The sequence below is a fragment of the Capra hircus genome, chromosome 1 (genome assembly GCF_001704415.2).
Source record: "Capra hircus breed San Clemente chromosome 1, ASM170441v1, whole genome shotgun sequence".
NCBI lineage: Eukaryota > Metazoa > Chordata > Mammalia > Artiodactyla > Bovidae > Capra > Capra hircus.
The window spans coordinates 112,896,847-112,918,486 of NC_030808.1; the positions used below are offsets into that span (position 1 = coordinate 112,896,847).

Consider the following 21,640-nt stretch of genomic DNA (forward strand, 5'->3'; position numbering starts at 1 on the left):
TGCTAGCAAAGTAATGCTCAAAATTCTCCAAGGCAGGCTTCAACAGTATGTGAACCGTGAACTTCCAGATGTTCAATCTGGATTTAGAAAAGGCAGCGGAACAAGAGATCAAATTGCCAACATCAGTTGGATCATCAAAAAAGCAAGAGAGTTCCAGAAAAACATCTATTTCTCCTTTATTGGCTATGCCAAAGCCTTTGACTGTGTGGATCACCATGAACTGTGGAAAATTCTGAAAGAGATGGGATTACCAGATTTCTCTGCCTCCTGAGAAATCTGTATGCAGGTCAAGGAGCAACAGTTGGAACTGGACATGGAACAACAGACTGGTTCCAAATCAGGAAAGGAGTACATCAAGTCTGTATATTGTCACCCTGCTTATCTAACTTATATGCAGAGTACATCATGAGAAATGCTGGGCTGGATGAAACACAAGCTGGAAACAAGATTGCTGGGAGAAATATCAATAATCTCAGATATGCAGGTGACACCACACTTACAGCAGAAAGTAAAGAGGAACTCAAAAGCCTCTTGATGAAAGTGAAAGCGGAGAGTGAAAAAGTTGACTTACAGCTTCTGAAGACTAAGATCATGGCATCCAGTCCCATCACTTCATGGCAAATAGATGGGGAAACATGGAAACAGTGAGAGACTTTATTTGGGGGGCTCCAAAATCACTGCAGATGGTGACAGCTGCCATGAAATTTGAAAATGGTTACTTCTTGGAAGAAAATTTATGACCAACCTGGACAGCATAATAAAAAGCAGAGACCTTACTTTGCCAACAAAGTTCCATCTAATCAAAGCTATGGTTTTTCCCTTTGTCATGTATGAATGTGTGAGTTGGAATATACAGAAAGCTGAGTTCAGAAGAATTGATGCTTTTGAACTGTGGTATTGGATAAGACTCTTGAGAGTCCCTTGGCCTGAAGGAGATCCAACTAGTCCATCTGAAAGGAAATCAGTCCTGATTATTCGTTGACAGTATTGATGCTGAAGCTGAAACTCCAATACTTTGGCCACCTGATGCAAAGAACCAACTCATTTGAAAAGACACTTATGCTGGGTAAGATTGAAGGCAGGAGGAGAAGACGATGACAGAGAATGAGTTGGTTGGATGGCATCACTGACTCAGTGGACATGAATTTAAGTAAGCTATAGGAGTTGTGATGGACAGAGAAACCTGGCATGTGTAGTCCATGGGGGTCACAGAGTCAGACACAACTGAGCGACTGAACAGAACTGAACTGAACTAACACATAATGTGAATGAATTTTGCAGATATAATGAAAGAAACATAACAGAAAAGGAGCATGTAATTTATTTATTTATTTATTTTGGATTGAAAGATAATTGCTTTACGGTATTGTGTTGGTTTCTTCAAAACATCATCATGAATCAGCCATAGCTATACATATGTCCTCTCCCTGTTGAATGTCCTTCCCACCTCCCTCCACATCCCACCTCTCCAGGTTGTTTCAGAGCCCTGGTTTGAGTTCCCTGAGTCATACAGCAAATTCCCATTGGCCATCAATTTTACATATGGTAATAATGAATGTTTTCATGTTATTTTCTCCATGTATCCTACCCTCTCCTCTCCTCCTCCTCCATCTTCATAAGTCTGTTCTCTATGTCTGGGTCTCCATGGTTGTAAATAATTTCATCAGTATTATCTTTCTAGATTCCATATATGTGTGTTAGTATACAATATTTGTTTTTTTCTTTCTGACTTACTTCACTCTGTATGATAAGCTGTATGTTCATCCACCTCATTAGAACTGACTCAAACGCATTCCTTTTGTGGCTGAGTAATATTCCATTGTATATATGTACCACAGCTTCTTTATCCATTCATCTGTCAGTGGACATCTAGGTTGCTTCCATTTTCTAGCTATTGTAAATAGTGCTGCAGTGAACATTGGGTTACATGTGTCCTTTTCAGTTTTGGTTTCCTCAAGGTATATGCTGAAGAGTGGGATTGCAGGGTCATATGGTGGTTTTATTCCTAGTTTTTAAAGGAATCTCCATACTGTCTTCCATAGTGGCTGTATCAGTCTACATTCCCACCAACAGTGAAAAGGGTTCCCTTTTCTCCACACCCTCTCCAGCACTTATTGTTTGTAGATGTTTTAATAATAGCCTTTCTGACTCTAGTGAGGTGATATCTCGTTGTAGTTTTGATTTGCATTTCTCTAATAATGAGAGTTGTTGAGCATCTTTTCATGTGTTTATTAGCCATCTGTATGTCTTTGGAGAAATGCCTGTTTAGGTCTCTCCCACTTTTTGATTGGGTTATTTGTTTTTCTGATATTGACTTATATGAGTTGTTTGCATGTTTTGGAAATTAATCGTTTGTCAGTTGTTTCACTTTCTATTATTTCCTCCCATTCTGAGAGTTGTCTTTTCACCTTCTTTATAGTTTCCTTTGCTGTGCAAAAACTTTGAAGTTTAATTTGGTACCACTTATTTATTTCTGTTTTTATTTCCACCACTCTAGCAGGTGGGTAGTAGAGGATCTTAAGCCTGTGTTTTCCTCTAAGAGTTTTATAGCTTCTGGTATTACATTTAGGTCATTAATCCATTTTGAGTTTATCTTTGTGTATGGTGTTAGGAAGTGTTCTAATTTTGTTCTTTTTTACATGTAGCTGTCCAGTTTTGCCACACCACTTACTGAAGAGGCTATCTTTGCCTCGTTGTTTATTCTTGCATCCTTTGTTAAAGATAAGGTACCTGTAGGTATGTGGGTTCATCTCTGGGCTCTCTATCTTGTTCCATTGGTCTATATTTCTGTTTTTGTGCCAGTACCATACTGTCTTGATGACTGTAGCTTTATAGTCTGAAGTCAGGAAGGTTGATTCCTCTAGCTCCATTCTTCTTTCTCAAGATTTCTTTGGCTGTTTGGGGTCTTTTGTGTTTCCACATGAATTGTGAAATTTTTTGTTCTAGTTCTGTGAAAAATACCATTGGTAATTTGATAGGGATTGCACTGAATCTGTAGGTTTCATTTGGTAGTTTAGTCATTTTCACAATATTGATTCTTCCATCACAGGAACATGGAATATCTCTCCATCTGATTATGCCGTCTTTGATTCATTTCATCAGTGTCTTATAGTTTTCTGTATGCAGCTCTTTTGTCTCCTTAGGTAGGTTTATTCCTGGATATTTTATTCTTTTTGTTGCAATGGTGAATGAGATTGATTCCTTAATTTCTTTTTCTGAATTTTCAGTGTTAGTATATAGGAATGTAAGTGATTTCTGTGTGATTTTGTATCCTGTGACTGCTAAATTCACTGATTAGCTCTACTAGTTTCCTGATAGTATCTTTGAGGTTTACTATGTATAATATCATGTTATCTGCAAATAGTGAGTTTTACTACTATTTTTCTGATCTTGATTCCTTTTATTTCTTTTTCTTCTCTGATTGCCATAGCTAGGACTTCCAAAACTATGTTGAATAACAGTGGTGAGAGAGGGCACCCTTGTCTTATTCCTGATCTTAGAGGGAATGCTTTCAGTTTTATACCATTGAGAATAATGTTTGCTGTGGATTAATCATATATGGCCTTTATCATATTGAGGTAGATTCCTTCTATGCCCATTTTTTGAAGAGTTTTTATCATAAACAGGTGCTGAATTTTATCAAAGGCTTTTTCTGCATCTATTGAGATTTTCATATGGTTTTTATCTTTCAGTCTCTTAATATGGTATATCACATTAATTAATTTGCGTATATTGAAGAATCCTTGCATCCCTGGTGCAAACTTGACTTGATCATGATTTATGATCTTTTTGATGTGTTGTTGAGTTCTGTTTGCTAGAATTTTGTTAAAGATTTTTGCATCTATGTTCATTAGTGATATTGGCTGGTAATTTTCTTTTTGTGTGTGTTGTTTTTGTCTGGTTTTGGTATCAGGGTGATGGTGGCCTCCTAGGATAAGTTTGGAAGTATTCTTTCCTCTGCAAATTTTTGAAACAGTTTTAGAAGGATAGGCATTAGCTCTTCTCTAAATGGCTGATAGAATTCATCTGTGAAGCCATCTGGCCCTGGGCTTTCTTAGGAGTTGGGGGGAGAGTTTTGATCACAGTTTCAATTTCAGGAGCATGTAACTTATGATTGTGTTTAATAAAGTTTGAAAGTAGACACAGCTAAGTGATTTAGGGATATGCACAAAAATGGTAAAACCATAGAGAAGAGTTTAGAAGCAGTTATCACAGAAATCTGAACAATGTTTGTCATTAGAAAGAAAATAAACTGGAAAGTACACATGGTCCCTGTGGGTGCTGAAAAGGCTCTATTTCTAATATTGGGGAGTGATGATTATACTATTTTATACTGTGTATTAATCTTTAATGCTCTTTAGATCATGTGTTATATTTCACAATTTTAAAGTTAAAAATAAATACAGTTTGTCTAGATGATTCTGATGAGCACCCATTGCCCTAGGCCTCTCATCCTGCTTTGCTTCTGCTGCTTGGGCCACCCAGAACCATTCTGGTACCTCTCTGACTTGCTGTTGCTGCTGCTAAGTCACTTCAGTCGTGTCCGACTCTGTGCAACCCTATAGACAGCAGCCCACCAGGCTCCCCTGTCCCTGTGACTTGCTGTTAAGTTAATGAAATATGGTTACCTTATTCTTCACATTGCTGTCCTTTCTCATCTAAATATAATTACTTTGCTCAATCTTTTTTTGTGTGACAAATTCACTTAAATTAGCCCATAGCCAGCTAAGCGACTAAGCATATAGAATCAAACAGAATGTTCAGGCTGTCTTCTTCACTCTATGAGCTATACCTCTCTTAATGCATCTTAAGGTCACATTCAATTATTCGGCAGCCATATCACACTGCTGGTATGTTTAACATCAGCTGACACTGTTAAGCCCTTTTTGCTCATGCTGCTGCTTAGCCATCTTGTACCTTTGTAGTCTATTGTTAAGACTCATATCTTATCTGAACTGTTCAAGTTCATCTAGTTCCATTTAGTTCACTCTTCCATTTTTTCAGCAATCTTTTCTAATGCTATCAAAATGCTTTCAGATGCCGATTCTAAGACCTTACTTCTATACTATAATTCCAAAATTTGTACCACCCATGAATTTAATAAATCACCCTTCATATTTTTCATTAAACTGTTGATTAAAACTGTGGAGCAAGGCAGAGCTAAAGAAAGAGGCCTAATGTATACTACCAGAAACAAGTCCCTCCTTTGGTCTGGTTTATTTAAAAATACCTTTGGTACTGTGGTTCTAATAGGTATTTATCTCCTTCATTACCCTTGCAATGAATATATTTTTACTCCCTCTTTTTCACGAGTGTCATTAGGATATTGTATGATGCTATAATGAAATACAAATATAAAATTTTCTATTGCATCTCTTTTATCTGCCATTAGTTAGTTTGTTTATTCAACAATTAGTATTAATAGAAACACTATGGATATAAAAGAGCTTCCCAGGTTGTGCACTGATAACGAATTCACCTGCCAATGCAGGAGACTAAGGAGACATGGGTTCAATCCCTGGGTTGGGAAGATCCCCTGGAGTAGGAAATGGCAAGCCACTCCAATATTCTTGCCTGGAAAATTCCATGGACAGAGGTGCCTGGTGGGCCACAGTCCATACAGTCAGTTTAAGGGGTCACAAAGAGTTGGAAATGACGGAGCATCCACACAAACATGGATATGAACATGTAAGCTTCTTGCCTTCAAGTTAGGAAATAGACTTTCGAGCAAATAACTGCACCTCAGTGAGAAAAGAATGGACAGAGCACAGACATTTTTAGACCATAGAGGATGCCATGATTAGGTCCAGTAATGCTGAAGAAGAAATGAATTGGTCTAGTGAGACATAGTGTTGGTAAACTCATACTGTGTCATTATCTTAAATCTTTTTTCTTGACTTTCAAACTTTATTTTTTCATCAAGTAAATCTTTGAAATTTTCGCGGAGTTAATGAAATATCACCGGTCTAGTTTATTAGTATCACTTTTTTCCATTTGACAAAGGAGAAACATTTGCACATTTCCAATGCTCAAATTCTCATTTGCTTAAAGGTCATCAACCATGTTTATACAGCAACTTTTCCTGGTACCTTTGAATATGATTATTTTCAGGGATATATCTTATACCCTTGCAGTTGCAAGATTCTCCCCTATTAGTCCTTATTTCAAGTTGTACTTACTTTATTCTCACAGGTGTTTGCTTTACATTTTAAAATTCCTTTACAAAGGACACATAAGCAAATTAGGATCTGGGGATATCTTCTTTTCTTGTATCATCCTTCACTTGATGACATTGACTGCAAGCAGTGGCCTACCCCTTTCTTTGATCTTTTGATCTGAACATATTTCCATAGTTTGTTGCCCTCAATATTTTCACAAGCCACAGATAATTTTCTTCATTTATCCTTCCAAAGACCAATCTTCCCATCTTTGGTGATGAATCATTTATTCTAGAGGTCCTTTAAGCCTGACCTGCACTGAATTTTTAATATGCAATCTTCTCTTCTTCCTCAACTAGATCACTTATGACTACATAGCCAGAATTGTAATCTTGATGCTCATATCTATGTTTGCGTCTCAGTTTTTCGTTTCAAAGTTGGCTTATGAAAGTTTAAAGCTACATCCAACGTACAAGCTACATCCAAGCTTTCCCTCCCAGTTATCATGTATTCTAGAAATAAACATTTTTCTCCTTACATGTCCAACTCTTCCAATTTGCCAATCACTTCCCTTATTGGTCAGAATTAGAGTCGAAGATACTGTACCCTATTACTGCCTATAATCTCTTTGAGGTGAAACCATGAGCAAATCAAGGCAAAAGCACGCTAGGTGGCCTACTTTATGTTTAAAAATACCTTCAAGCCAAATCTTTGGAAAACATTGCCTTGCCTCTGGGCGAACATATACACTCCGCCTTCCTGAACATATCTCTGGTTCAAGAGCCATCTTTCCTGTATCTTTAGCTATGATCTAGAAATGTAAATTCAGTTCATGGACACCATCTGCAAAGCCAGAACAGTTTTGAAATAACCACTAAACTAATTCCACTTATGGCCAATTCATGGTAACAAGTGATTTTAAGCAGCTACAGGAATAAAAGGGGGAAAAACTTTTAAGAATTTAAGAAAATAGCTAATTGTGTTTTGCCTTTCATCTTTCAAAGAAAGATAACTTTTGAACTAATCCCCTCCTCCCATGAATCCTATAGCAAGAAGTGGTAAAACAAAGGCTCAAACACATAGGTCATCCTGTGAAACAATTCAGTCATATTTTAGTGTAAAAGTCCAGCAAGCATCTTATGAACATCCATTCATTTTGGAGCAAACATTACTCTAAGCAAAATGAAATTTAATACTAGGTTGTAATCATGGGTTATAATGTATTTTCACTCTAGCAGTGACTAGTCTTTGATGGACTATTGCAGATAGAGCATGAGCTTTGAAAATGGGCAGGCCTGAGTTGTCTTGCCTCCACCTCCCTGTACTCCTGTATCTTCACAGATAATACAGGCAAATAATAAAACAGATGTTGAAAAAATTAGATAATCATATTAAATATTTATTTCAGTGTTTAATGCATAATAATATAATAAGAATGTTTGATGCTGTTATACTATTCATTCTTTCATTCAGCAGCTGGTCAATGAATACATACTAAGTGCCAGGCAGTGTTTAATGCATAATAATATAAGAATGTTTGATGCTATTATATTATTCATTCTTTCATTTAGCAGCTGGTCAATGAATGTGTACTAGGTGCCAGGCACTATGCTTGGTGCTGATGGTAGAATAATCAACAAAACAGAATCCTCTCTTTCATTGTGGGGTAGTTCTTAATATACAAGAGAAAAATTAAATTAATGACTATTTAATAAGTAGAGGGCATAATAAGGGCTTCCTCCCTGGTGGCTCAGATGGTAAAGCATCTGCCTGCAATGCAGGAGACCCAGGTTCGATTCCTGGGTCGGGAAGATCCCCTGGAGAAGGAATCCACTCCAGCACTCTTGCCTGGAAAATCTCATGGATGGAGGAGCCTGATAGGCTACAGTCCATGGGGTCCCAAAGAGTTGGACACAACTGAGCAACTTCACTTTTGGGTATAATAAGAGTGTCTAACTGAAAATCTAGGAAAGACTTGCCAAAACATAAGGCTCTTGCTTAAACAGAGACCCAGTGACAAGTAGAATTTAGCCATACAAAATGGGAGAGAACACATCCAGGAAAAGATCTGTCAGGCTTGAAAGCTTATCTTCTTTGAAAATTTCCTCATTTCTACAATCCTATAACAAATGAAGGACTTCCTTGGTGGCTGAGATGGTAAAGCATCTCCTACAACACGGGAGACCCAGGTTCAATCCCTGGGAGAGGAAGAGCTCTTGGAGAAGGAAATGGCAACACACTCCAGTATTCTTTCCTGGAAAATCCCATGGACAGAGAAGCCTGGTAGGCTACAGTCCATGGGGTCACAGAGTCAGACATGACTAAGCGACTTCACTTCATAACAAATAAAAGTAGAAGATATACATTCTAGATACATTTCCCCAGGTCTACTGAGTAGTTTTAAATTTCCTATGAAGATATTCAAGGTTACCTATAAAATGCTTATCAACTTAATTCCAAGAACTGAGGAAGATAGTTTTACAACTTCTGTTTCATTGCAGTAACAATGAAGCAGGAATCACTCCAGAAATGATATCACCTAATTCAATAGAATATAGTATTATATTACGAGGGGAGGCTTTGGGATTTTTATATAAGCAGAGCATCAAAATGACAATCTCCTTGTAGAAGGGACTTATATTAAAGTGGTATTTAACTCACTGATTATGTTAAGTGGTAGTAAGCTCACTGTTTTCCATTGGAGAGCAAATATATTGAAGTAACTTTGGGAGCATCATTGAAGAATATTGAGGAGGATAGGAAGAACTTCCCCTAGATTGTCCATTGGCACAAATACTATATGCTATAAGAAGTATTGTACAAGACAAGTAATGTAATCTCTGGCCATTAGTAAACTCATAGGACTACTACAAGGATTTTTTAATCCTCAGTAGTAGTTAGTTAGTTACATTGGGTCTTAGTTGTTGCAGTGCATGGACTGTGGTAATTGTGGTCTGCAGGCTTTACTAGCGGCATGTGCACACATGGTCTTAGTTGCTCCATAGCATGTGTGATCTCTGTTGTCCTACCAGCAATCAAACCCTCGCCCCCTGCATTGGGAGCATGGAGTTTTAGCCACTGGACCACCAAGGAGATTACCGCTATGAGGATTTACTACTGTAATATAAAATGATTTCAAATACATGAAACCTTTTACACATGTATATGATTAAGATATTACATATATATGCCTTCCCAAAGAAGGGCAATGCTTATTTCACATGCTAGCAAAGTTATGCTCAAAATCCTTCAAGCTATTACATGAACTTTCAAGTGTACAGCTGGGTTTTGAAGAGGCAGAGGAATCAGAGATCAAATTGCCAACATACATTGGATCATGGAGAAAGCAAGGGAATTCCAGCAAAATATCTACTTCCAGTTCATTGACTACACTAGAGTCTTTGACTCTGTGGATCCCAACAAACTGTGAAAATTCTTAAAAGGATGGGAACACCATACCACCTTACTTGTCTCCTGAGAAACCTGTATGCACAGCATCAAGTAACAGTTAGAACTGGACATGGAACAACAGACTGGTTCAAAACTGGGAAAGGAGCATGACAAGGCTGTGTATTGTATTTAACTTTAATTCAGAGTACACCATGCAAAATGCTGGCTGGATGAAGCACATGTTGGAATCAAGGTTGCCAGGGGAAATATCAATAACCTCAGATATGCAGATGACACCACCCTTATGGCAGAAATGAAGAGGAACTATAAAGCCTCTTGAAAAAGTGAGAGAGTGAAAACGTTGGCTTAAAGCTCAACATTCAGAAAACTAAGATCATGGCATCTGGTCCCATCACTTCATGGGAACTAGATGGGGAAACAGTGGAAACAGTGTCAGACTTTATTTTGTCACTACAGATGGTGACTGCAGCCATGAAATTAAAAGACACTCACTCCTTGGAAGGAAAGTTATGACCAACCTAGATAGCATATTCCAAAGCAGAGACATTACTTTGCCCACAAAGGTCCGTCTAGTCAAGGCTACGGTTTTTCCTGTGGTCATGTATGGATGTGAGAGTTGGACTGTGAAGAAAGCTGAGCACTGAAGAATTGATGCTTTTGAAGTGTGTTGGAGAAGACTCTTGAGAGTCCCTTGGACTGCAAGGAGATCCAATCAGTCCATCCTAAAGGAGACCAGTCCTGGGTGTTCTTTGGAAGGCCTGATGTTAAGGCTGAAACTCCAATACTTTGGCCACCTCATGTGAAGAGTTGATTCATTGAAAAAGACCCTGATGCTGGGAGGGATTGGGGGCAGGAGGAGAAGGGGACGACAGAAGATGAGATGGCTGGATGGCATCACTGACTCAGTGCACATGAGTTTGGGTGCACTCCGGGCGTTGGTGATGGACAGGGAGGCCTGGAGTGCTGAGATTCATGGGGTTGCAAAGAGTCAGACATGACTGAGCAACTGAACTGAACTGAATAATATAGATAGGATAATAATAGTATATTATGCTATTGAGTTAATGGATAAATGTCAGTGAAAGTAATTATGTATTTCAAGCTGGATGATGAAGATGACTTACGTGTTTGTTAAAGAATTATTTTCCTGCTCTCTGGTAAGGAGAACTCAGGATGTCAAATGACAAAGACTTTTGAATAATAGTGCCACAAATATACCTCAGGTAATATCTTCAGATACTTCTAACAGTCCTGTCCAGGTAAACGGACCATCTGTCTTTGGGCCAGAGGAAAGCTGCCAACAACTCTTGAAACACTCTATGGGAATTTTTGTTTCAAGTTCTGAGATAGATTTGGGTTTTAAAGATAGAAGTGAACAGAAAGGAGGAGTCCAAAACCAGTCAAAGGATAAAGGTGATATTTATTACACAAAATAATATTTGACAATTTTTAAACATTTATGGAAAAATATAGGTTACAACTTGCTTTTCTTATTCTCAAAATATTAACTTTTTAGTAGCATTTATTCACTTTTGAATGCTGTTTAAGATCAACTTTTACATGAAAAGTATAGTTTTATACAAAAATTAGAAAAAAATCATTGCAGTCTGAATATTTGAAAAGATATTCATGTTATGAATACAAACTTTGCTTTATGTTTAATGAGCCTAATCTCTGGAGAAATACTTAATAAAGAAAAGCACCCTAAATCCAGTGGTTCTCAACTCTGTCTGAGCTGATAAATTATATGAGGTGTTTTCAAGAGATACCAATACTCAGTCCCCACTTCCAACCAATCGATTGAGAATCTCAACCAGTTAGCTCTAGTATTCAATGTTTTTTAGGCTGTTGATTTCAATGAATAGCTTAGATTTAGTACGACTAGTCTGTACTTTATAAACCAAAGTTACAAAGTAAAGGAAAAACTGCCCCAGTTGTAATTAATCCTTTCCTCTGCCCCTTATTTTTACTGGATCATGTTCAGCTCTATGAATGGGATGAGCCATCATACTTCAGTGGTGAAAACTAAACAAGGTTGACTTGATCCAGTCATTCTTCAATCGGCCAAGTCAATCAGGTGTTAGTAACTATGTCACTGAACAAATGACATTGCTTCCTCTGAATCAGTTCCTACATTGATGAAGTGAATCATGGCCACTTTTAATTATTTTAAGATCCAAGAGCATATATGGAAATGAACTTTGAACTTGTCATTTTACCCAAATTTCAATTATAGTAACTATATTCTGCTTACATCATTTCCCCATGATTTTTCAAGGTTATTGTTTCTTTCTTTCTTCTTTCTTCTGGTCTTTTCTCTTTAAAATTACACCCAAAGCTTCCTATTCTCAGTTGCATATATGGAGAAACTATAATGGTTTCAATTCAGCTAGAAATAATCATTCTAAATGGTCTAATTTTTAATTTAGGATAAAAGACTATAAAAATAAGCAAGAAAAATATCAGAGATGGATGAAATTGACATTTCATCTAATCAATAAAGCAATTTTCTTCCCCAGTGAGTCTTTATTTCATAAAGTTTCTTTCCTTTTAAAGCCTTTGAGAAAATCTGGATGAAAAGAAAAAAGGGTGCTTTACCTTCTCTAATCATAATCTTAATGGGAATTTGTATAGCACTTCACAGTGTACAAAGAACTTTCACATATGTTGCCTAATTTTATCTTTCCCCTAGACAGTAACAAATGTTTTCATCTGTTTGAGGAATAAATAAATTGAAGTGAGATTAATATTTCAGTGGTGCAAATATATACCTAGGGATATAAGTGGGCTTCCCTGGTGTCTCAGATGGTAAAGATTCCACTATAAGTACATGAGATTATAAATTTTGCTGATATAAAGCATATATGGCAAACAATTCTTTAACAAATAAAACAGATGCTACTCTTAATTGTACATTCCATATAGCCACTTGATTCTCAGAGAATACTTTCATTGATTTCTGCCAAAATTTTGAATTCATACTTAAGTCTCAATTGTATTTCTAATAGGAATGTTGGTTAGCATTCTCATATGTTAATGAGTAAAGTAAAACAACAAAGATGTGTTGTCCTTTGTTTGTCAATGATATAAGAAAAACTTCATTGAATCAGATAACACTTTTTAATTTTCTGTGCTTTTCATAATGTAATTGGCTATAGACAAGACACAGTTCAGTTCAGTTCAGTGCAGTCGCTCAGTCGTGTCCGACTCTTTGTGACCCCATGAATTGCAGCACGCCAGGCCTCCCTGTCCTTCACCAACTCCCAGAGTTAACCCAGACTCACATTCATCGAGTCCGTGATGCCATCCAGCCATCTCATCCTCTGTTGTCCCCTTCTCCTCCTGCCACCAATCCCTCCAAGCATCAGAGTCTTTTCCAATGAGTCAACTCTTCACATGAGGTGGCCAAAGTACTGGAGCTTCAGCTTTAGCATCATTCCTTCCAAAGAAATCCCAGGGTTGATCTCCTTTAGAATGGACTGGTTGGATCTCCTTGCAGTCCAAGGGACTCTCAAGAGTCTTCTCCAAAGCCACAGTTCAAAAGCATCAATTCTTCGGTGCTCAGCCTTCTTCACAGTCCAACTCTCACATCCATACATGACCACTGGAAAAACCATAGCCTTGACTAGACGGACCTTAGTCGGCAAAGTAATGTCTCTGCTTTTGAATATGCTGTCTAGATTGGTCATAACTTTTCTTCCAAGGAGTAAGCTTACATTAATTAAAATTAGAGAAAATTTAAAAAGTCGTTTTGTCAGTATCATTAGTCACATTCCAAGTGCTCAGTACTTCATGTGTCTATGGCTACTTCACTGGCGGAGAGTGAAGTCAGAACATTTCTATCATTGCAGAAAGTTCTACTGGATGGAACTCCTCTACAACTTCCATGTTTTAAAGCTTATTTAAATAGCTGCAGTGCATTTAGCTATTTGAGTTGGCACAAATTTGCCAGCCCAAACTCAGGAGGCTTCAGTCTGCACTAAAACACCTACAAAACAGTTGATTTTGTATATACTAATCACAAACAGTCAGACACAACTTAGCAACTGAACAACAACAATACTAATCCCAGGAGACATATGTTTCCCTTGCTCTCTCTGATCTGGAAGTCTCATAGGAGATAAGGTCATGTTCAGCGATGATTTGGACCTATCTCCCAGGTGGCTTCAGTAATTCGGATGGACTCCGCCCCCAGCCTAAGCAATGGTTCTTTCCTCTGTGCCTTTGTAAATGCATCTTGTGCTTGTGTTCAGTTGCTAAGTTGGGTCCGACTCATTTGCGATCCCATGAACTGCAGCCCACCAGGCTTTTCTGTCCATTGGATTTTCCAGGCAACAATACTGGACTTGGTTGCCATTTCCGACTCCAGGGGATCTTCCCAACCCTGAGACAGAACCTGTGTCTCCTGCATTGGCAGGTGGATTCTTTGCCACTGAACCACCTCAGTTCAGTTCAGTCACTCAGTAGTGTCCGACTCTTTGCGACCCCATGAATTGCAGCACGCCAGGCCTCCCTGTCCATCACCAACTCCCGGAGTTCACTCAGACTCGCGTCCATCGAGTCAGTGATGCCACCCAGCTATCTCATCCTCTGTCGTCCCCTTCTCCTCCTGCCCCCCTAGGAAGCCTAAATGCAGCTGCGCTCAGTTGCTTCAGTCGTGTCCAACTCTTCGTGATCACATGACTGTAGCCTACTAAGTTCCTCTGTCCATGAAATTCTCCAAGCAAGAATACTGGAGTGGGTTGCCATTTCCTTCTTCAGGGGATCTTCCCGACCCAAGGATCAAACCCACATCTCTGTCTCCTGCATTGGCAGGCAGGTTCTTTACCACTAGCATCAATTATAAAGCCCAGGTGCATCTAACCTGTCTTTAAACATGTGCTTTTGTAATTATGTATTTGCGTGTCTGCTGCCTCCACCAGATGGTGATGGAATCTTTGTGCCTCCTAGAGTCTTTATATGGTGCCTGGCATAAGCCTGGCATGAATTCCATAATGATGAAAAAAATGGATGAATAAATTATCTGGGACTCAACCGCTCCCAGATTTTCTACAAGTGGTTACCTTTTCTCAAAACTCTGAGGTAATCCATTCGTTCCTTCTCCTCTCCTGTGTTAGTTCCCGCTCACAGTCACTAGGAAGTGTCCTCATACAGACAAAGTGGTTCTTTGCTTTATTTGAATATGGATTTGCATTCGTGAAGTGTTTAGCATAACAGTGGGATCCTGGTTCTCCTGACAGCGGCCAATTCGTGAGTCAGAGTTCTGCTCTTCCTCTGCCTGTGCCATGAACAATATGGTTCTGTGCTCTTGTAGTCCACCTGCAGGTCTCGTGGATTGGAGTCTTCAGAGCAATAGAGTTGAATGGAATAGAGTCACAGGATGCTTAAGTAATTATAGCCTGCCTGCCCTGTTCCTGCCTTTTAGCTCTACAGACCTTGCTATAGTCGTATTTTCTTTGGAAGTACAGAGTCCTAACTACTGGACCACCAGGGAAGTCCCATATATTTTCTGGATACTGCTTTCAAGGAACCAAAAAGCCATTGCTTAGTCAGTCCTCGGGTAAGCGCATATAGTTAAAAGCTGAAGTATTGGGCTTCCCTTGTGGCTTAGCTGGTAAAAAATTCACCTGCAAACAGGAGACCTGGGTTCAATCCCTGGGTTGGGAATATCCCCTGGAGAGGGGAAGGGCTACCTACTGCAGTATTCTGGCCTGGAGAATTCTTGGGGTCGCAGAGTTGAACATGACTGAGCGACTTTCAGGTTCACTTTCAAGTATTTATAGACTCAAAATAAGAGTTTAGATGCATGGCAAAATGGGGGGTGGGAGATAGAGGGACAAAGACAGACAGATGTTTGAAGTCCTCCTAATACACACAGAAAAAACAAAAGGAAAATTTAATATCAAATTGGTACTTTTCCCACAAATTACAGTTCATAACAGTCCATAGACTTTGAAATGCTGCTATTTTCCACAGTTCATTTTGTAGATGAGAAAATCTAAATGTAAATGTACTTAAAATGTAAGGTAACAGAATCATTGGTATTTTCCAAATAAGTTATTAACTAAAACTTAATTTTCCAAAACAACCTGAAAAAACAGTGGTATTGTTTTCAAAGTAGATGTTATTAGAAACTGTGTATGGTTCACACATCAGTGTGCTTTCCTCTAACTCAAAGTAGGCAAAATAATATTATTTCTTTTAAAAGCCTTTGCCTCTTGAGGCAAATTATAAATAATCATTGGTCTTCCACAAAAGTAATGCTCAGGCTTATTTTTCTCACTGTCTTATTTTTTGCTTCATATTTCTAGAGCCATACCATAGGGGTTCACAGGATGTGTACTGTTTAATAATAGAAAGCACAAGTATAGTGAAAATGTTTCCAGGTTCTTTTCTCTTCTCAGGGTAAATTTTTCAGCACTCTGGAGAGTGCCAGGGGCTTGCTTGATGTGGCGATAATAGACTCTATAATAAGAAATCCTGGTTCTCTAAATGTGGTTTTATTTATTTTCCACCATTCCTGTGAGGTAGGAGAAGGTACAGCTTTCTGAGGTTTAATAAGACATCCAGATATAGAATATAATTGAAAGGAAAATCGTTTGGGCTCACTGACTCCTGCTCTACCAAAAGTAAAGAAGACAATGAACCCTGATGTATGCTTGGGTCCAGTCAGGTTTGAGTTTATGTCAGGTCACTGCATCTTGACCTTATGGGGAGAATGTCAAGGTACATTCGATTGGGACTATATTATTCACTCAAAAGAAAAATCATTGAGTCCAGGACTTAGGTATTATTATTCAAAGGCAATAAAATAGAGCCCTTGCTCTCAAAAGGGATCAGGAAGGGAGGAGGGCACAGATAATGATTCAAGATAATTGATTACTATCGTTTGGGCAAAACTGCTACAGGCACACTTAATTCTACTGAAGAGAAAACTAAAATAATCACAGCTTTCTGTCAGCTTTGAAAGGAATAATAATTCATCCTGAAGAAAGAGTGGGAAGAAGAGAGCACGCAGAGGCATGAAAAGTCCAGGAACTTTCCACATTTTTGTTTCAGTACAAAATTGCTACTAAAAAATTGCACTGATAGGTATTGTTTATATATATTCAATTATGCATTTTAAAATTGAGCATGTGGTGGCCATAATTCTGAGATTTTCTTGGATATTTCTTTTAAAGGGGGAAAGAGAAGAAAAATATACTTCAACCCTTCTTCCAGAGAGAAAAGCTGAATTCACCACAGATGAATAGAAAGGAAATACATGCTTAATATATTATTTAACATATTAAATAATGCAATATTTTAAAATATTGTAATATTTGTAAAATATTGACTCTCCTATTTAGACATTCCTAACTTTATTAATTAGATATGTCTTTACAAGAAAAAGATAGTTTTTAGATGACCAAATCTTAGTGTCAGCTCTGCAAGAATTAAATCTGCAGTGGCTGTGTTTCTTTTTTGTCCCCAGTCCTGTGTTTTTTTCAGCAGCATCTTTCACAGGAGTCTCTTGCCTATAGAGAATGAACAGTCTGTCTAAGGCAAGTGGCTGGGTGGACTCAAAGAGTGAGAGATGGTCTCTTCTGAAGGTGTGACGAATGTGGCTTTAAGGAACTGGTTTATACTACAAAGGGCTTCCTATTCAGTCAGGTAGATGGATACAGGCTCCACTGTGGAAATATGACCTCTTTTAAAACATCTGTACATACAGCCCTTTCCTATGATCACAGAGTCACACCATGAGACATCATCATCCTTCTACCTCAGTAGACTATTCTGTTAAGGTCATGTTTGAATTTGGGCTTCCCTTGTGGTTCAGCTGATAAAGAATCTGCCTGCAATGCGGGAGACCTGGGTTCAATCCCTGGGTTGGGAAGACCCTCTGGAGAAGGAAAAGGCTACCTACTCCAGTATTCTGGCCTAAGAACTGCATGGACTGTATTGTCCATGGGATCGTAAAGAGTCAGACATGACTGAGAGACTTTCACTCACTTGAATTTGGGCATGGGAAAGTCACCTGTCAGGCTGATTCTATACGGTGCAGACAAAGGTAGAGAGGCACTCTTAGTCATAAGGAACAATGTCTAGTTCTTTGCAGGTGTGTAAGTTATAATTGTGGTCTCAGAAGCACAAAAGCTGACACTTTCTAGTTCTGATTTATGACCATTTTCAACCTTGACTTGACACAATTCCTCTAACTGTGAAGGGAGATAAAAACATTCACCTCACAGGGTATTGATGTGAAATAAGCTAAAAGTGTGATGCATCTTTCAAATACTAGGTGTTTATTGTTGATTAAATATCTACTTATTCATGTATTCACCTAACTAATATTTGTTGTGAGCCATTAGTCAGTCCCCTAATCTGTACCAAAGAGTCAGAAGGTTACAGAAATTTGCAAGTTATCACATCAGAGAACTTTGGATTTATGCCTGTCTCTCAACAAGTTCTTAAGGGTATATAGTTCATCTGTAGACTTGATGGTAAACAGACCAAAAGGAGGTTCCCTAAAATCACATAGCTGGTAGGTACCTGGACAAGATTGTAATCATAGTGTCAGACTCCAGGGTTCTCTTTTACCTCTCTTCTTGTCCTACTCTGCTCCATAAGTAGCCTCGAGAGGACTAGACAGTTGCTCAAAATGAGGACAGTGATTGGTTTATTGAAATTTTACGAGAAATTTGTACCCAGGGCTGTCATGCCTATGGTAAGAGTTCCTCTTCTGAATTTAAGCTTCTTAAGTTTAACTAGGTAAACTCAGGTGTCTTCCAGCCCTAAAATGCTATGTTATATAATTCATTCACACACTGCACTTACCACCAGTCCAAAGAAATGTTTGAGTGTCTACTCTGGATTTTCCAACTCCAAAAGGTACACAGGGTTTGAATAACCTCCAAACTCACTGTCCTTGCTTGCCCTATAGCAGGCATACTTCAAGTTTCTTTGCAGTGAACAAGTTTTCCGCCTAACATCTAAAAACCCAAGACCTCAAACATCAGTTCAGTTCAGTTCAGTTGCTCAGTCATGTCTAACTCTTTATAACCCCATGAATCACAGCATGCCAGGCCTTCCTGTCCATCACCAACTCTCCGAGTTTACCCAAACTCATATCCATCGAGTTGGTGATGCCATCCAGCCATCTCATCCTCTGTTTGTCCCCTTCTCCTCCTGCCCCCAATCCGTCATAGCATCAGGGTCTTTGCCAATGAGTCAACTCCTTGCATGAGGTGGCCAAAGTACTGGAGTTTCAGCTTCAGCATCAGTCCTTCCAATGAACACCCAGGACTGATCTCCTTTAGGATGGACTGGTTGGATCTCCTTGCAGTCCAAGGGACTCTCAAGAGTCTTCTCCAACACCACAGTTCAAAAGCATCAATTCTTTGGTGCTCAGCTTTCTTCACAGTCCAACTCTCACATCCATAAACGACCACTGGCAAAACTATAGCCTTGACTAGATGGACCTCAAACATAGATTGATTCATATACAATCCATAAGCTCAGATATGCACTATAAACTCAAATAATTAAAGAAATAGTATTTCTCAAAACATAGGCATACATGTAATCATACTCACAAAGCAAATAATACGCATTCACAGCTATAGCTTACTTACATATCCATTTGGGGGAAGTCCATCAGATAAGTGGTAGAAGAGAAGGTGAAGAAGAATCAGCAGTGACTCATACATCATCCTCTTCTGCATAGAAGTACTAATAGATATTCTATAGTTATTCAATGACCAAAAAGGAGTAGTCATCCTGATGATGGAATTTCAACCATGATCCCCAAGTTAGCTCTGTTGTTGCTGTTCAGTCACTAAGTTGTATCTGACTCTTTGCTACCCCATGGACTGCAGCACTCCAGGCTTCCCTGTCCTTCACTACTATCTCCCAGAATTTGATCAAACTCATGTCCATTGAGTCGGTGATGCTCTACCCTGACACAAAGTAATTACACATAAAGTCACATAAGTCCCAGGATATTGGTTGGCTTTCTTGTTGCTAGGCAGAATTTGGATTCTGTCTCTGGCATGGGGACTGATTGTGTGACATGGGGCAAACTCTTTGCCTTTTTATCACACCTGAAAAATGAGATGTCTGAGAAAATGAAAAGATTGGAACTAGGTAAACTCAGGTCTCTCCCAGCCCTAGAATGCTATTGTATATAATTCTTTCACACATTGCACTGTCCCCAGAGTTCACTTAAAAAAGCTTCTCCCCAAGGTAGTAGGGCTTCTCTATCCCAGTTATGTAAGCTCAAATTTTAGGCTTTCTCAGCTTACTATGGAAGGTACCACTAGGCTAGGTGGCAGTAATGGTAAAGAACCCACCTACCAATACAGGAGACATAAGAGACACAAGGTTCAATCCCTGGGTCAGGAAGATCTCTTGGAGAGGGAAATGGCAACCCACTCCAGTATACTTGCCTAGAGAATACTGTGGACAAAGGAGCCTGGCGGGCTACAGTTCATGAGGTCACAAAGAGTTGGACACAGTATAGTACACACGCACATGGCAACTGAATTATTGCCTTGATATTTCTTATTGAAGGTGCTTGTATCTATTAATACTATTGAGCTGTGCACCTTGAGGCAGTGATTGGCGAAGCAAACAGACTTCCGTTTTGAATAAATCTGTCCATGTTTGAGCAGTTCCTAATTACTTTATGTGATAAAAGGGTCTGGAAATGTTTCTACATGAGAAAATGACTAGACCTTTGCTTTACTAGTAATAGCTGTTTATAACTTTTATTCTTTTAAGTTTGGTTTACCGGAAAAAAGTCTCATCTGAGGCTTCAGGAAAATGCCCGGAGCTTTAAAATCTTCAGTTTTCTAAATCTCCTCTGAACTTTCAAGTGCAGAGGGCTTGGTTTCAATTCAGCATCTGTATGTAACTTTCTTCCTCAAAGGTCAAAGTAAAACTGTAGCATCACTGTGTCTCAAGCATATGCCTGTGAAATATGGGACTCTTCCTGCTGGGAAATTTGCCAAACAAGGCATAAATTAGAACTTTGTCAGGAGAAAACCCATAAATGATTTGACTTGAGTTTTCAAGAGTCTATATATAACTATATCAAGTCAACAAGCACTTTTTAACCCATTTCAGTGGGCCAATACTGCCTTTCATATTCACTGCTGGGGACTGAAACAACATAAGAACTGAAAATACTGGTTCTTGGACTTCGCTGGTGACCCGGTGATTGAGCATCCACCTGCCAATCCATGGGACATAGGTTTGATTCCTTGTCAGGGAGGATTCCACATGCTGTGGGACAACTAGGCAGCATAACTACAGAAGCCTGTACTCTAGAGCCCCCACTCGCCACAACTAGAGAAAGCCCCCGGATAAAAAAGAAGACCCAGCACAGCCAATAATAAAATATATAAATGATTTTTTAAAAAAGTCTCAACATCATCATTCAACAGCAAAAAAATCTTTTTTCAAATACTGCTTCTTTTTAAGGAGAGAAATCCACATAGAAGTAGGTGCCTACAGACTCAGCCAAACCCTATTTAAATTATCTCCTATCTTGGGACTACCCATGACTTAAAGGAAGCAGAGATGAGTGTGTGCTCTAAGATGGTTTAACTGTGACCTGCTCAGTAAAGATTCTCAGCCCCAAGCCTGTTTTCTGAGTTTCCTCTTTCCCCAGTCCTCCCACAGCTGGGTCAACTAATTTCATCTTCTGCAGATCCAGCCTATTTATTTTCAGAGCAATTTGAGTTTTAGAGGCTATAAATAAGTGGCCTCTGGCCCAATGCCTCCATTCATCCAGGATTATTATAACAGCCCTTTTCAGATATGGGGCATAGGCGGTATGTCCTGGGCTACCCCTGCTATGATCTAAACCAGAGCCATTTTTACTATTTCCAGATCTTGACTTCCTTATCTCAGCCTTAATCCTACCCCAAATTCCAGCTAGCAGCAATTTATCAAAAATCAATTCTCTGAAGAAGCAATTTTCTGAATGACTAATTCACTGAATTTAATACATTTATCAACATACCAACAATTTTTTTAGAGAAACTTCCTTTTGAGTATATTAAATGAATTTGGATATATTCTTT

The 21,640-nt window shown here is 38.8% G+C and overlaps 1 protein-coding gene and 1 non-coding gene across 2 annotated transcripts in view; both read left to right on the top strand.

Annotated features, from left to right (window-relative positions):
• GPR149 (G protein-coupled receptor 149) overlaps positions 1 to 21,640 on the top strand; it is an 84,116-nt gene that overhangs the window by 23,680 nt on the left and 38,796 nt on the right. The window lies entirely within an intron of this gene.
• TRNAC-GCA lies at positions 7,898 to 7,969 on the top strand. Its single transcript has one exon. It is a non-coding gene; the product is annotated as a tRNA-Cys (tRNA).